Raw genomic sequence first — 17636 nt, 5'->3', positions numbered from 1 at the left:
AGCTTTCAAAGCGCCACCCCGGTAAGACATTTTTTAGGCACGCTTGCAGGGTGCAAAACTTAAATCACTGTCACAAAGACATGCTTGTTCCGCATCCTGCAGCGTGGGCGGAGCTGATCGGCGGAGGGGATCACTGTTTTAAAGCAAGGGTCGGCTAATATCGATACCGTCCTTCTTCACTGATATCGGCTGAAATTAGGCCCTCCTTAGCAGCAACAACTGCAATCAAGTGTTTATGATAACTTGAAATAAGTCTCTTACGATATTTGCCTTGTTGGCTCAGTGACGTGGGAGAGCGATGGCGGTTGAGGAGAGAGGGGCTGGTCAATACGTGATTTTTTGGGGAGGTGTACATGTATGGAATTATATTTGTGCCTTCATGTTGAGGTTGAACCACATACCCGTGCAATAACGACTGCTATGTGTGTGTAGGCGTATGGCTACGCTCTCAGGGGCCACATCCTGCTTTTTTTGTTTTTACAAAATGTGCATTTGAAATCTGTTCCAATTATCTGTCACCTTATGTTGCTAGTTACAGGACATAGCCATGTTTATATAACCCCCCCAAAACAATTTGAAATATTAATGTTTATCATCTTCTAACAAGCATGAATATGAGAAAATTCTCCTGGATCTGAGCTAGATTATGTAAATCCTTAAAATCCTCCTGGGGATTATTATTACCTAACAAGTGAATCATCACAATGCTTTTACTGTAATTGATAAGAAATTGATAAGCGACATTTAATGGAGTTTACTGCTTTAATACTCCCATCTTTGTGATGAAAAGCGTCACTCTCAGCTTCATGTCTCCAACTCCAGCATCCGAAGCTGACACTGGCAGTGGCAGTGCCGCTGCCCTCGTGTCTATGTTCGTTGTGACTGTGAAAAAGGTTGACACCTTCTGGAGCTTTGTTTTCCACCAGCCCTCTCCACTTCACCGCTCCAGTGGGGTAACTTCGTGCCAACATGTTGTTTCGCCCGTCTTCCGCAATCAATCTGCACGTGAACAGTAGCATGAAACGCTTATGAAAGAGTATTGATATTGTGTCAAGTATGTGAATTAAGACTACAACAGTAGTATATACTTTAAATTTACCCCCCCCCCCCCCAAAAAAAAAAAAATCAGTTTTCTGAGCTGTTTAGGGGCCCTGGAAATCTTGGGAGCCCATGCAATTGCCTACGTTGCCTAATGGTTGGTCCGCCCCGTGGGGGGGGGCCGTGTCAGTCCGTCTCTCCAACCTCTGCCCACTTGTCGTGTGCTTGTTGCTTGCGGGGCATGGCAACCTGGTCCATGCACTGGTACCTCTGGTCGGGTTTTGGGGACTGGGCTCCTGGTTGGACCTTGCGGATTGTGTGCCTGGAGGGCAGCAAGGCGTACGGGCGTGTTCAGTGGTCAAAATGCGTGCCTGTTGGTCACTCTCTGGGAGGGGAGGGCATGTAATAACAAATTTTTTTCTCATATTTTCGAAATCCACAGCAAAGTCCCAAAGTTTTTTATGGGATGATGACCCGTGCTTTACACCAATCCTGCCTTACACACTAACCATGAAGCTGTTAGCTTTATGCTGACTTTAAACCTACGTATGGAACTTGCACTCCAACTTGACACGAGCCTCCTTTTTTTGTACGGATTGTTATGGTTACTAAAAGTTTCCACTCAAAAGTAGCACAGTCAATTATGGAATAACTCGGAGGTAGACGTTTTACAAAGGGGCTTGTTGCAACAGTACCCCCCACCAGCAGAGGTACTATTACAGTAGCCCTGCACTCAACCACTCTCACTTTCACGTTTGATGTAAAAGCAGTCTATGTGTACAAATACCCACACATGCAGTAATAATCAAGCAGTCCACAAGACCACAGCACTACTTGAGTTTCTTTCACTGCCATCTTTAACACAATAAGAGATGACTTGGATTTCACAATGCCCTGGCATGAGAGGGCTGTGCTGGAAATGTCACATCTGTGAGCAGTGTGGCTGACAGCTTGTCGCAGCAGGCTCCTTGTTAACAGGATATCACCTCCACTAACACCTCCCACTATGGGTTATTACAGCAGAAATCTCCACTGATACCCATTCACACCACAACACTATCATTTCTTCAAATGAACCAACAATATCTGAGAAATACACATGTTGGCGGAGGATAGGCATGATAACAATATGAATATTCAACATTCATTGGGAAGACGGACTTGAGGGTGTTGAAGGCGCTTCATTTTCACATGCGCTGTAGATGCATACTACATTTGAACACGCCCAAAACCACCAATGGCCGTGCAATTATAACACATTTACTGCACCAGCTGCTGTACAAAAGTGTGGTGTGACAAACACACTCCCAAGAGACTGAGCAGTTGCTGGCTTTGAAATATATTTGCACTTGATCTTGTGCAAAAAGAATATTAAGTCTGCCGAAATACAATATTGAAATTGCATCAGCTTAGGCGACACGGACTGTATGAACCCACAAAACCTGCTGTGGGTAAATCAAGGCCAGCATTTCTATACAAGAATGGGACAATAATATTGTATACAAAGGTCAAAGAGAGAATAGAAAACTGGGCTTAATTAGCATGGCTGGAAGACAATTGAAAGCTGCTCTGTTATTAAAATAACATCGGCAACTTTGCTTTGTGAATAGGAAGATGTATGATTAAGATTCATTCCTTTGACATCATCGTCTCAATTTAGTCTGGACACTACCAATAAAACCAATAAGAGACCTGTTTTCATTTAATTTACCCAAAGCTTTCTTCACAGTCATGTAAACAATCTAATTCTGTATGTTTTTGTCAAATGATACCTTTCCAAATCCATTTATAAACCTCTGTATGTCAATAGTTTGGATTGAAAGTTTCCTTTCAAACATTATAATGTTAAGTAGATAAGAGGCTGGGAATCAAGAAGAGTGAAACCTCCACATTCCAATGTGGAAGACACTGTAATATGTTTGTGAAAAGTATACTTCAAGTCATTTTTCAGTCCTTTGTATTGAGTTATGGACTCCTATAGAGCTTCCAGAATCTGCACCTATTTCCTTGGATTTCCAAAACGGTCTGCTTTAGTTTATTCCGTCCGTGGCCTGCCTCCAAGTTGGCGAGTATGACCAATCGCAGCATTATGATTGGTCATTCTCTCAAGCACTCCTAAGTACCGTACTTCCGGACTACTGCTGAACCCCACTTTCTAATTTTGTGGGTGTAGGAGTTGATAATAAATTAATAAAGCCCTTGGAGAGCTAATGGGAAAGTGGTTTGGAGCTATTGGTATGTGCTGGCCTCCAGTCAGTCGCTACCAGGGTTTCATACTTTGTATCTACTGACCGGAGACCCCTGAGTTGCCGTATGAACTCAAAGAGCGGTAATGTAGGTTTGTGTTTGAGTGCAGGCATAGTGTGTCCGACTTTTGCCGGCGAAAAGGGCGGCTGCAAACCGAGGACCACTTATACTTATACCTACCTGAAATATATGAAAACCTCTCAAGAACTTTCTATAATGACTTTGCGGAGGAATGTAATAATGTGCCTATGATGGAAGGAAATCTAGCCTAAAGTTTTCACACAGGGCCTTCAAGAAGCTTTCTTTGAGACTGGAGCCATTGTTTCACTTCCATTTCTTACTCCCCTGACAGGTCATGTGACATTTGTGACAAAACTGCCAGTTAAATCATTCATATCCCTCAACAACTTGTAGAAGCAGACAGTAGGAATAGCCAGTTCTCTGACGTATTGAGATTTCTTATGAAAACTATACTTGTCTTTGTGTTCTACATTGTTAGAGCAAAACAGAACATGACCTGGATCTTTCATTTGACAGCACAACGCAAATGGCCCAGCTTGCAAAGCACTTCTATCTTCTATCTAGATACATAGCATATATATATATTTCAAGATCAGTTATGCCCAGAAAATGTTCAATTATTGACATGACTGCAGTCTTCAAGAGAAGACAATTTAGATATTAATGTGACAGACAGAAAAATAATATGTCAGCATTCCAGTGAGATGTTTCAAAAAGTTAAGAAGTAAAATGACAGCCCAACTAACTATGTATCATTTTAGTCATTGTTTGTGATATACAGACTTTGGCCCACTTCATCATCTGTTAAACCCGTGGTTTGTATCGAGTTCCGGACCTGCACAGAAAACATTCTAGGTCTTCCAGAATCTGCACCTATTCAGCTGTAAACAGTGAAAATAGTCTGTTTGAATGTATTCCACCCACGGCCAGCCTCCAGGCACGCCCACTCTGCTGTGGTTGGTCACACTGCCGAGCGCATAGAAAGAGTTGCGGTTTTTGATGCCAGCTGTTGATCAACGTCGATTCATCTTTTTAAAATGTCCGCTTTTAACATACATAGTTAACATACATAGGGCCACATAGTTTTTCAAGAAAAAAGGTTTCTTCAGGCGTCTCTCAATGGTAAGTAGCTTTAGCATTTTAGCCTGAGGTTTTCTACAGCAACGATAACATGTGCAAAATGTGTTTTGTAGGACTACCAGTGTGTAATAAAACTCGGGTAGAGCCACTAATTGTGGTGGGAAAAGGCTATTAGCAACTCCCCTTCCTCTATGCTACAATGCTACACAGACAAGCACTTTTGCTCATTCATTCATTCATTTTCTACCACTTATCCTCACGAGTGTCTCAGGGGTTGCTGGAGCCTATCCCAGCTGTCTTCAGGCAAGAGGCGGGGTACACCCTGGACTGGTGGCCAGCTGCACTTTTGCCCCAGTACTTACATTAAATAAACACAGTTAGGACACTGATAAACTGTTACTTACTGCTTGCCACAACCAAGTAACGTTGGAAAGGCGTCAGACTTCAGCAAGTTTGTTGGCTAGTCCAGCTGCATAGTGGCCAATGTTCAGTAAACAGTCCAGTGTGAAATTCCGTTGACAGATTCAAATGCATTTCTTTTGCTGGTAGGGAATAAGGAACTCCAACCATGTGTGTCTGATGGTGGCGCCTTTAGGAATTGTAAGAAAATGTGGCGTTCCCTTTCGAGGCTTTGCTAGCAAGTAAGCGGATAAACGCTTGGGGGCGGACAGAGAGTTTATGTATAAGGAAGTCCGCCCCTCTGTGACATCGTTTTGAGCCATCTCAAACTTCTTTCAGGGTTCACTTCCAAATGTGCAAACCTCATCATCTGAAACTTTGGCATTTGGCACGAGATAACACGAGAATACTAACTACATTCATAGGTCAGAAAAGTGACATAAATTCCAGCAGATATTCAGCTTTTACAGATAGATAGTCAGACTATACATTCAGCCAAGGACACCTTTGTAGGAAAAAATGCAATTGAATTCCTATGAATTTTGTCAAAGCAGCATGAAAGAGCAAACTGATCATAATCATCTGTGCCAAAATGACTGGTGCACAAGTTAAACACTGCAAATATTTAAAATGTCAGGAGAAAACTGGAAAATCATTATTGCTGGTGCTAAGAAAAACATGAACTGACACAAACACAAATATCCCCCCCCTCTCTCTATTCATCTATAAGGAACATGGCAGTTAGCATAATTCATGATTAATTCAGTCCTTCTCTGATAAATCTTCCTGCGAGAGTTCAAATAGTTTCAGTAGATTTGGAGGCATTATTATATTATGCAGCTCATTTCTAAAAACAGGTATACCTGTAGATACAGCAGGTAATAGAACCACTGGATGTGCACTTAAGGTACCTATTGAACAGGAAGGAAATCCCCCCCATAGGTGCCCCCATGGCTGGACATCCACGATGATCAGTGGAGGCCCACTTGTCTGTGTTCCATTCCCTTGCCAAGGTGGAGGCCGAGCCAGGGAGATGGCGGCTACATGCCAAGGCACTAAGCCATGCTTCTAACAGCGTTGCCAGGTGGGGCAAGGGATTGGGGGAGAGGGGGGGAGCCCATTGGTTTGTGATTGTCTAACTACTGCACACGATTATAAAACAGAAGGACAGGCAACACCAACACAGAACAGCAAGAGAATAAGCTCTTATGAACAACTGGTTCCCACGTTGATACACAAACATTTCAACAAGTCAATTCCCATCCTTCCATTTTCTATACTGCGTGTACTGTTCAGAGTAGTGGATGGCTGGAACCTATCCCAACTGACTTCAAAACTGGATAGGCCCTTCAATGGTCACCGATCACAGACAATCGTTCTTAGAGAATTACGTCATGTTATCTGATTGGTTTATGGCTGCCAGCATATGTACTGTATGTATTACGTATTGCATGTACTGTATGTATTACGTATTGGATGTACTGTATGTATTACGTATTGGTCTCTGATTGGTTTATGGCTGCCAGCATATGTACTGTATGTATTACATATTGGATGTACTGTATGTATTACGTATTGGATGTACTGTATGTATTACGTATAGGATGTACTGTATGTATTACGTATTGGTCTCTGATTGGTTTATGACTGCCAGCATATGTACTGTATGTATTACGTATTGGTCTGATTGGTTTATTGGTATTATGTCCCTGTGTCAGCTGAAATTGTCCAACAGTCAATCAAGCGGAGCACTTTCCAGAGTAGCATAACAACATTTTTACAGATTTTGGAACACATAGTACGGTGCACCAGATGATAAGGCAGGATTTTGGATCAAATTAAGGTTGCAGGTACAAGCGTCCCAAAATGGGTTTTCTCCGTAGGGTGGCTGGGTTCTCCCTTAGAGACAAGCAGGCAGCAACTTGGAGTAGAACTGCTGTTCCTCCGCAGAGGAGCCAGATGAGGTGGCTCGGGCACCTGTTCGGGATGTCTCCCGGACGCCTCCCTGGGGAGGTGTTCAGGGCAAGTCTCCCTGGTAGGAGGCCTCAGAGAAGACACAGGACACGTTGGAGGGACAATGTCTCTCAACTGAGAAGGCTTCAGGAGCTGTGGGAGGAGCAGGACAAAGTAACCAGGGAGAAGGAAATCTGGGCTTCCCTGCCTAAGCTGCTGCCTCCGCCACCCGGAAGAAGATGGATGGATGGATGGATATTATTTTGGCAACATGCACTTGCAGACGCAAAACACAAAAACTGCCAGACAACCAAATGTAAATAAAGGCAAGCTTTTTTTCAGGGTCCAGCTTTCTGGAAGGAAAAAACAATATGATTGTTTTGCCGTAGTGACGTGTGTTACTATAGTTTTTGGAATATGTACGTTTTTCTGGTTAATAAGAATATTGTGTGCCTGTAAACATAGCCAATCCCATTCACACTAACAATGAATGGGAATTGAACTCATGTTGGCTGCACAGAAGTCAGGCCAATGAACCACTACGCTACAAGTGACTGAGGAAGCCGAGTCTAAAGGAATGAACTCTTCACTTCCATAAGGACTTCAGGATGATGCAAATTAATGGCACAGACAAGCAAGCATCCAACAGTGGGCAGCAATTGTTATCAATCCATCATAATACCCGGCAGCTCGCCGCTTTCTAGCACACTTGCAGTGATTCATCTTGACTATTGAGAGGAAAAAGAAAGGTCAGCTTGAGAGAAAAAGAAAGTTCCAGATGCTTTGTACTGTTTTGACATCTCAGAGACATCATCAGTCAAAAGTTTCAGACAGTTCACAGATATGTCATCTTCAATCATTTCAGAAAAATACTGGATGCTAATTCTATAAAAACATATAGACCAGCCTAGTTCCATCAGCTGTTTGCTGACCAAATATGATGATGAGGTTATTTATGTTACGCTCCTGGAGGGTCTGGGTCCCGGACACGGAGACTGGAGACAGGTGAGTGAGTTTTTATGGCTTTATTAGGCCCAAAAGGTAGTAACGAAAAGCGATGGTGTCGGAAGGGAGCACCATGGAAAAACACAAAGTGAGTTGGCTAGAGGCGAGCGCTGCTGAACGCAAAAACAAAAGGTACAAGGAGGCAGAGCAGCGGCATACGTAGCGTAGCGTTTGCAGTGCAATAATCCGGCGTTCCCCGGCTGTCAGCAGTTGGCTTAAGTGCCAGTGGAGTAATTAGCCTCAGGTGCGTTCAGCAGCTCCACCTCCAGCCAGGAACAGAGGATCTGGAAAGAAAACACAGGGAGGAGAGACTGGGGCACCAAGAGCACCAGGATATGACAGTACCCCCCTCCCCTTAAGGACGGGCGGCCTACCTGGCTTCTCGGGGAAACGACGGTAAAAGTCAGAAAGCAAGTCAGGGTCAAGAATGAGCGCACGAGAGACCCACGAACGGTCCTCGGGGCAGTACCCCTCCCAGTCGACCAGGTACTGGAAACCCCTGCCCTGTCTTCTCACGTCCAAAATGGCCTTGACCGAGAATGCGGGGTGGCCGTCGATAAGCCTGGGAGGAGGAGGAGGCACCTCTGGAGGGCTGAGGTCGCTGACTTTGACGGGCTTGAGGAGGGAGACGTGAAACGTGGGATGGATACCAAGGGAGTCCGGGAGGCTAAGCAACACAGAGGAGGGGCTGATGACCCGTTCCACGGGATAAGGGCCAATGAACCTAGGCTGGAGCTTCTTGGAACTGGTGTGGAGGGGCAGGTCACGTGTGGACAACCAAACCCTCTGTCCCGGCTTGTAATCTGGTGCTGCCACGCGGTGGCGGTTGGCCAGGCGCTGGTTGCGCTCCGCTGTGCGTGCCAGGGCCATCCGGGTATTGCGCCAAGCCAGGCGAGCGCGGCGCAGGTGGGCGGACACTGAGGGGACAGCTGACTCTGCCTCCAGAGAAGGGAAGGCTGGGGGCTGGTACCCATATGCCCCATGGAAAGGAGAGAGACCTGTGGCAGAGCTGACCAGGGAGTTGCGGGCATACTCAATCCAGGGCAAGTTGATGGCCCAGGAGGCAGGCTGCTGGTAGCACACGCAGCGGATGGCGGCCTCCAGGTCCTGGTTCGCTCTCTCGGACTGGCCATTTGTCTGTGGATGGTAGCCCGAGGACAGGCTGGCGGTCGCCCCCAAAGCCTTGCAAAAGGCCTTCCATACGGCTGAAGCAAATTGTGGTCCCTTGTTGGAGACGACGTCGACAGGGATGCCGTGGAGCCGGAATACGTGGGTGACCAGTAGCTGGGCGGTCTCAAGGGCTGAGGGGAGCTTAGGGAGGGCGACGAAGTGGGCCATCTTGGAGAAACGGTCCACTATGGTGAGAATGACCGTGTTCCCGTTGGATGGGGGAAGGCCGGTGACAAAATCCAAAGCCACGTGGGACCACGGCGGGGAAGGGATGGGGAGGGGGCATAGGAGGCCTGCAGGGGCCTGGTGGGAGGACTTATTGCGGGCACATGTAGAGCAAGCGGCCACAAACTCTGTGACGTCCAAGCGCAGGGAAGGCCACCAGAACCTCTGCGACAGGAGAAAGGTGGTGCGCGAAACTCCGGGATGGCACGCAAGCTTGGACTCATGCGCCCAGCAAAGAACCTCTGGCCGGAGGTCAGGGGCAACAAACAGGCGTCCAGCCGGGCAGCCCCCCGGAGGAGAAGAGTCCTTCAAAGCGTCAATCACTCGCTTCTCCACGTCCCACTGAAGGCCCCCCAGGATGCGGGATGGTGGGAGGATGGTCTCCTGATGAGGTGTGTGCGAGGGAGGAGAGTACATCCTTGACAGGGCATCGGGCTTGCCATTTCGGGAACCGGGGCGGAAGGTCAGAGTAAAGTCAAATCTGGTGAGGAAAAGGGCCCAGCGTGCCTGCCGCGGATTAAGTCTGTGGGCAGAACGGAGGTAAGCCAAGTTCTTGTGGTCCGTAAGAACGACGAAGGGGTCCGCCGAACCCTCCAGCCAGTGCCTCCACTCCTGTAGGGCCAAGACGACGGCCAGTAATTCCCTGTTGCCAATGTTGTAATTGCGTTCCGCCGGGGTCAGACGGCGAGAGAAGAAGGCACAGGGGTGCAGCTTCTGATCGGCGGTGGAGCGCTGGGAGAGGACAGCCCCCACACCAGTGTCGGATGCGTCCACCTCGACAAAGAATTGAGAGAGAGGGTCAGGGTGGACAAGAACAGGAGCAGAGGTGAAGCACAACTTGAGACATTCGAAGGCGGAATTGGCGTCTGGGGACCACACAAAAGGAATCTTAGTGGATGTGAGCCTGTTCAAAGGTTCTGCGACCCGACTGAAATTCTGAATGAAGCGACGGTAGAAATTAGCAAAGCCCAGAAACCTTTGAAGGTCCTTCCTTGATGTAGGAGGGGGCCAATCGACCACAGCCTGGATCTTGGCAGGGTTGGCTCGGAGTTGCCCCTTCTCCACCACAAACCCCAGAAAAGAAACCGACGAAGAATGAAAAGTGCATTTCTCGGCTTTAACGAAAAGCTTGTTGTCGAGGAGCCTACGTAAGACCAGCCGCACCTGCTGGATATGCTCCTTGAGAGTGGCGGAAAAAATCAAAATGTCATCCAGATAGACAAAAACAAACCGACCCAGCATATCACGAAGGACATCATTTATGAGGCACTGAAAAACGGCAGGAGCATTGGTGAGTCCATAAGGCATTACTAGGTACTCGAAGTGGCCAATGGGGGTGTTAAATGCAGTTTTCCACTCGTCCCCCTCCCGGATGCGGACAAGGTGGTAAGCATTGCGGAGGTCGAGCTTGGTGAAAAACTTAGCTGAGTGAAGGGAGTTGAACGCCGAGTCAAGCAAGGGAAGTGGGTATTTATTTTTGACCGTGATATTATTGAGGGCACGGAAATCCATGCATGGACGGAGTGACTTGTCCTTCTTCTCTACGAAGAAGAAGCCGGCAGCTAAAGGAGAGGAGGAGGGGCGAATGAGGCCCGACGCGAGAGAGGACGAAATATACTCTTCAAGTGCCTCTCTCTCCGGTTTAGACACGTTATACAGGCGTGAGGTGGGGAGTGTGGCACCAGGGTGAAGATTTATACTGCAGTCGTACGGACGGTGAGGGGGGAGTGACATGGCCCTGCTCTTACTGAACACGTCACGGAGATCGTGGTAGGCGGAGGGAACCGAGGAGAGTTCAATGTGTTCGGGAGTAGCGGCGCGAGTGGCTGGCAGACGGGGACACGCCCCCCTCAAGCAATGTGTGTGGCAGAAAATGCTCCAGTTAGCAATGGCTGGCTTAATCCAGTCAATGTGAGGGTTGTGTCTGCTTAACCAATTAAGCCCTAAAACCACAGGAGCGGAGCGCGAGGGGATGACAAAAAAAGTCAGGTTTTCGACGTGGTTGCCAGATAGGCGGAGCACAAGAGAGCGGGTCTGGTGAGTGACCTTAGCGAGGTGGCGCCCGTCCAAAGAGCGTACAACTTTGGCCGCAGATAGCGTCACCACAGGGATAGATGAGCTAACCACAAATGCTTCGTCGAGGAAGCAGTCGTCCGAGCCAGAGTCGATAAAAGTCTTGATATCTATACTGATATCAGACCAGGAAAGTGTACCTGGCAACTGCAATCGGCTGGCAGCAGGCGTGGTCGAGGCAGGAGGCGCGGCCAGAGAGGCCACAGACGAACCAGGAGAGGGCGCGACCGTAGCTTGGGAGCTTTGGCTGTCGGGGCGGAGGGGACAGCGGGAGATGTTGTGGTCGGGTTGTCCACAGTAGATGCAGAGACGAAGCCGAATGCGACGCCTCCTCTCGGCCGGCGTGAGGCGATGTCCGCCGAGCTGCATCGGTTCCTCCGGTGCCAGCATAGGTGTTGTCCCCATGGAGTCGTTGAGGGGGAGCTCATCGGGGAATCTCCGAACGAAGGTCGGCGCGGCGCGACGGAGGAGCCGGTCCTGCTCGCGGAAGTTCAAGCGCTTTTCGATGCGGACGGCCAAGGCGATCAACTCGTCCAGATCGCTCGGCGTCTCCAGGGGGATCATGTGGTCTCTGATTCGTTCCGCGAGCCCGTCGGAGAACACATCCAGGAGAGCTGAGGGGTTCCAGTCGCTCATGGCTGCGAGCGCGCGGAACTCGATCGCGTAGTCCGAGACGCTGAGCCTGTCTTGGCGAAGCCTCAGGAGGGTCCGAGCTGCCTCGCGGCCGGGGAGATTTCGTTGGAAAACCTGCTCCAAGGCCTTAGCAAACGAGGAGAAGGAGGAGCAGATGGCCGAGCGCCGGCTCCATTCCGCCGTGGCCCAGGCGCCCGCCTTGCCCGTGAGGTGGGAGGTGGCAAAGGCAACTCGAGCGTGCTCCGTGGGAAAGGCGGCTGCTTGGAGCTCGAAGTGCAGCTCGCACTGGGTCAGGAAGGTGCGCACGTCACCTGAGTCCCCGGAGAATCGCTCCGGTTTCGAGAGCTGGGGGCACACGGCTGCCGAGCTGGGCACCATCGGCAGAGGGGAAGGATCCGGAGGGACGTCCGCCACCGGAGGTGTGGCGAGAGCCGGGTGGGCCTGCAGAGCCGAGAGCACAGCGTTGAGCTGGGCTTCGAGGGCGGCCAAGCGTGCATCTTGCTGCTCGACCAAGTTCTGCACGCTGGCGCCGAGAGCGCCGAATTGTTCCTCTTGTTTGGAGAGGCGCATGGCTTGGACTTCTTGACCGGGTCCGCGTCGGCGGGATCCATTCTTTTGGCCGGATTATTCTGTTACGCTCCTGGAGGGTCTGGGTCCCGGACACGGAGACTGGAGACAGGTGAGTGAGTTTTTATGGCTTTATTAGGCCCAAAAGGTAGTAACGAAAAGCGATGGTGTCAGAAGGGAGCACCATGGAAAAACACAAAGTGAGTTGGCTAGAGGCGAGCGCTGCTGAACGCAAAAACAAAAGGTACAAGGAGGCAGAGCAGCGGCATGCGTAGCGTAGCGTTTGCAGTGCAATAATCCGGCGTTCCCCGGCTGTCAGCAGTTGGCTTAAGTGCCAGTGCAGTGGAGTAATTAGCCTCAGGTGCGTTCAGCAGCTCCACCTCCAGCCAGGAACAGAGGATCTGGAAAGAAAACACAAGGAGGAGACTGGGGCACAGAGCAAGAGCACCAGGATATGACAATTTATGGATTATTAAGGATTCTTGTATGACTCTTGTAAGAGTTGAATCCATCGTTTACTTGATAATAACCGAAGTCACTTCAGTTCTTAGATCAATATCCATGGCGTTGTACTGCAAAAAACATTGTTTTTAGGCATGCCACGTTGTCGTGTTCATTTAATTCTTCAAATTAACAAGAAATTGAAGAATTGGTCACGGCCACCCCTGGCCACCACGTAGCGGCAGCACACTTATTGGTTTCTCCATCGCACTACAAATTGCATGTATACAGTCATTAATTAATAATAATAATCAATAAATTACCATCACATTTTATCTACAGATAGATATAACAGGAATTTATGTCCTACATACCTTTTATCTTGTCCCGAAGCTCCAATCCATGAGTTTGAAAGTTGGACTTAACATTGGAAGCCATCATATTCCTCAAGGTGTCCCACTCTGTGGAAATGTGATGGAAAATTGAAGATAATTTACCTGACAAAAAATAATAATGAAAAACACCTCATATTATATGAAAAAGCAGTATTTCATGGACGTCCCCACGGACTCACCTAATCGAGCGCACACACCCAGCGTTAGATTTCACTGTGCTTACTAGTGAGGATCGGCGGCGCGTCTACAAAATGGATAAATGGATGTCAGCTAAAATGAAAGTCAAGCAAGGAAGCGGAGATTTGGAACCTTCTGTTATCATGGGAAACGGGGATTCACTACCAAGATAGCTCGCAGAGTTAGCAAGAACGTCAAGACCTTCAAATGTCTGCTTGACTTAATGGCTAGCGTCCCAGAGGCTAACTTGAGAAGCTAGCCGACTTCAATACAGTCAGAGTGGCCAAGAGAGGAGGGATGTGAACACACCGTGAGACATAATCCCTCCAGCGTGTCCCCGTTCTGCCCCGGTCTGCCCCGGGTCCTTCCCCCGGCTGGGCATGCCCAGAACACCTCACCAGGTAGGGGTCCAGGAAGCATCCGGACTAGATGCCCGAGCCACCTCAACTGGCTCCCCTCGATGTGAAGGAGAAGCGGCTCTAGTCTGAGCTCCTGTACATTTCTGTACATTTTTCTCGGTTACTTAAGTCTTTCATTTCTTCTTGTATGATTGAAAAGGATATCCACAAACTCTTTTAACCCTCCAATCACACTTTATTATTTTCTTTCCCTTTCTGGAAAATGGTAATATGTGAAGAAGTTAAACACCGAAAGGGAACAAGTCCCTGAGAGACGGATGACATCAACACAACTTTTTCCTACTCCTTTTCAGACATGTTGAACTGTGAAAGTATAAGTAGGTGATATCATTTTTAAGCATGTTTAAAACATACATAAAACCCTTTTTTACAGCTTACCCTATTTGGTGTCACAGAGAAACTGGAGCCTATTCAGTCAATCACATGACTGACATTCAAATACATGAAAAAAAAGATTTTTTTTTTCCCCACTCTTCCACTACCTCTTCTATTGAAAATTTTTCTCCTGTTTTTCTCCCGATAGTGACAAATCATTTTCCCCTACTAAATCCAGATAATGCAGAGAAGTAATGATCCTATGGATTACTAAAAAGGCTTTTGAGAGGAAATGTCTGCACACATCATTAGCATGAAACGCTTGGCATGTGGATACGTGAGCAGACAATTTGCCAAGATGGGGGCTCAGTTTTTTTTTTTTTCAAAGAAGCCTCTTCACTTTGGTGGCAATGAAAGCTGCAGTCATAAAAATAGAAGCATCTCACAAATTCCACTTTAAGTCTTCATATGTGAAGTTTAAAAAATCAGTCCATACAATAGATGCTATCAGCAGCCAAGAGAAAGAAGACAAGAGCAAACCTCACAGTGCACGTGGCGGATATAGGTCAGGGGTGGGCAAACTACGGCCCGGGGGACACATGCGTCCTGCCAAGCCGTTAAACTCTTAACATAAAGGATAGCAACAGGACTTGAAGGTAGTCCGAGTCAGTCATGTTGAAAAATGTATGAAAAAGTTTGGGCACCCTGGTAATTTTCAAGATGGTCCTTAGAAATCACAGATTGTTTGGATCGGTAATTTCAGCAGACAAACACAATGATGTATGAGAAGTGAAATGAAGTTTTACAGGAAGTGTGCAACAATGATTTCAACAAAAGTAGGCAGGTGCATAAATGTGGGCACCCTTGTTGTTTTATTGATATGAATACCTTTAACACTAATTATTGGAACACAAAATTTGACCTTTGACCTGCATTCACAAGTGAGGCCAATTGAAAGTTGCATCTTCTCTGAAGAGTAGCAACATGGTAGCCTCAAAACAACTGTCACATGACCTGAAAGCAAAGATTGTTCACCATCACCATTTAGGGTCTTTTTCCTAACCTTTTTACGGTGAGGCACGATTTTTTTAGTGCAGAGTGGCCCATTAAATATTAACACTGTATAGATTGAATTGAATTTGTTTTCAAAAATACATCAAATCCACTCACAGTTTAAGAAGCTAATAAGCTAAAACGTAAAAAGTTTAATGAATAATAACATGACATGATAAAATGTGATCATCACAAAGACTTTTATTAAACCTCTTAAATTTTGCTTATAATTTGTGGAACAAATCAAGCAAAAAAAATGTAAAGGCTTAAGTCAGGCTTATTAATAAAAAAGACCAATAGATTAGATTTTGCTTTTAACAAAAAATAAAATGAATAAATAAATAAAAACATAGTGATAAAATACATTCAAAATAATAAATACATTACATTAAAATAATGTTTTATTTAATAAATTAAATAGATACTGTAAATTACATTTTAATAAAGTGCAAATAACACAATGGCCTTATAATCAGCAAATTAATTTAAAAATTGCTTCAGCAGTCTTCATTTTTGCACGGCAGAACCAGATGTTGCTCTTTATATTTTGATCAACAATCAAATCATTGAACAGTCATAACAGGTCATAACTGTTTTTTTATATTCCACCGGCTTTCTCGCGAGTGTCAGATGCTTGGTCTCCATGTGCTGCTGTAGTTTTAAGGGCTCCAATGCTTCGTTAGATGGCATCAGACCACAACACATACTGGGCTCGCGACTCTGCCTGGCTTCCTCCATTTGCAAGGCCGTACATGAAGTCAGGATTGTGCTTATGTAAAAATGTAGTCTTTTTTTGGGGGGGGGGACTAGCACCTGAGATGCTCTGTGATTGGACAGCCACACACAGAGACCGCCTCTCAGAGATGAGCTCAGTGGCGTCTCATTAGGCAAGTCAAAAAGTGCTGATGTTGCGTTGGTCCCACTGCCTCCTTTTTAGGTTTTCTTCAGCTCGCCGCTATTTCGTTTCGTTTGTATCTCAAGTAAATTGGTAAACTTGTCTGGTAACGTACGTGGGCTTGTGTGCAAGCTAATCTGAGATTTTTCATGGCCTGCCACTCCGGGCCTTAACTAGAACTGTGTCCATTTCCTCGCTATGTTCCTTAAAGTGGAACCTGACAGCAGAAATCTCTGAGCTCGCTTTTGTATCCTTCCCCTAGACCAGGGGTGGGCAAACTACGGCCCGGGGGCCACATCCGGCCCGCCAAGTGTTCGAATACGGCCCGCCCGTTCTTTCCAAAGCATTTCATTTAAAGTCAACATACAAGCTGGCATCATGGCTTGAGCCGACATTTTCATGGCTTCATGGTTATTTGATGCGGTCTGTTGTTTACAAAGTGAAAAAAGGGACACAAGCACATAATAATAATAATATTAATATTAAATAATAAACTTATTCTTATTATTATGAATTTATAACGCACTTTACATCAAATAAATGATCTTAAAGTGCACATATAGGAGATTGCATGACACTTTTACAGATACAATAATTTCGTTATTTGATGCGGTCTGTTGTTTACAAAGTGCTCCTGAAAAAAGGGACACAGGCACATAATAATAATAATAATAATAACAAATAATAATAATATAAAATAATAATATAAAATAATATAAAATAATACGAAATTTCTTCTTATTATTATAAATTTATAACGCACTTTACATCATAATAATAATAATACAATAATAATATAAAATAATAATGACAAATAATATCAAATAATAACAAATTTATTCTTATTATTATAAATTTATAACACACGTTACATCAAATAAATGATCTTAAAGTGCACACATAGCAGATTACATAACACTTTTAAAGATACAATAATTTCGTTATTTGATGCGGTCTGTTGTTTACAAAGTGCTCCTGAAAAAAAGGACACAGGCACATAATAATAATAATAATAACAAATAATAATAATATAAAATAATAATAACAAATAATATAAAATAATACAAAATTTATTCTTCTTATTATGAATTTTATTCTTCTTATTATAAATTTATAATGCACTGTACATCATAGTAATAATAATAAAATAATAATATAAAATAATAATAAATAATATCAAATAATAATAAATTTTTTCTTATTATTATAAATTTATAATGCACTTTACATCAAATAAATTATCTTAAAGTGCACATATAGCAGATTACATAACACTTTTACAGATACAATAATTTCGTTATTTGATGCGGTCTGTTATTTACAAAGTGCTCCTGAAAAAAGGGACACAGGCATATAATAATAATAATACAAATAATAATAATAACAAATAATAATAATAAAACATAATAAAAAATGTATTCTTATTATAAATTTATAACACACTTTACATCAAATAAATGATCTCAAAGTGCACATATAGCAGATTGCATGACACTTACAGATTTAATAATTTCGTTATTTGATGTGGTC

Source organism: Doryrhamphus excisus, chromosome 1 (assembly GCF_030265055.1).
Source record: "Doryrhamphus excisus isolate RoL2022-K1 chromosome 1, RoL_Dexc_1.0, whole genome shotgun sequence".
Classification (NCBI taxonomy): domain Eukaryota; kingdom Metazoa; phylum Chordata; class Actinopteri; order Syngnathiformes; family Syngnathidae; genus Doryrhamphus; species Doryrhamphus excisus.
This window is presented reverse-complemented; position numbering follows the sequence as displayed.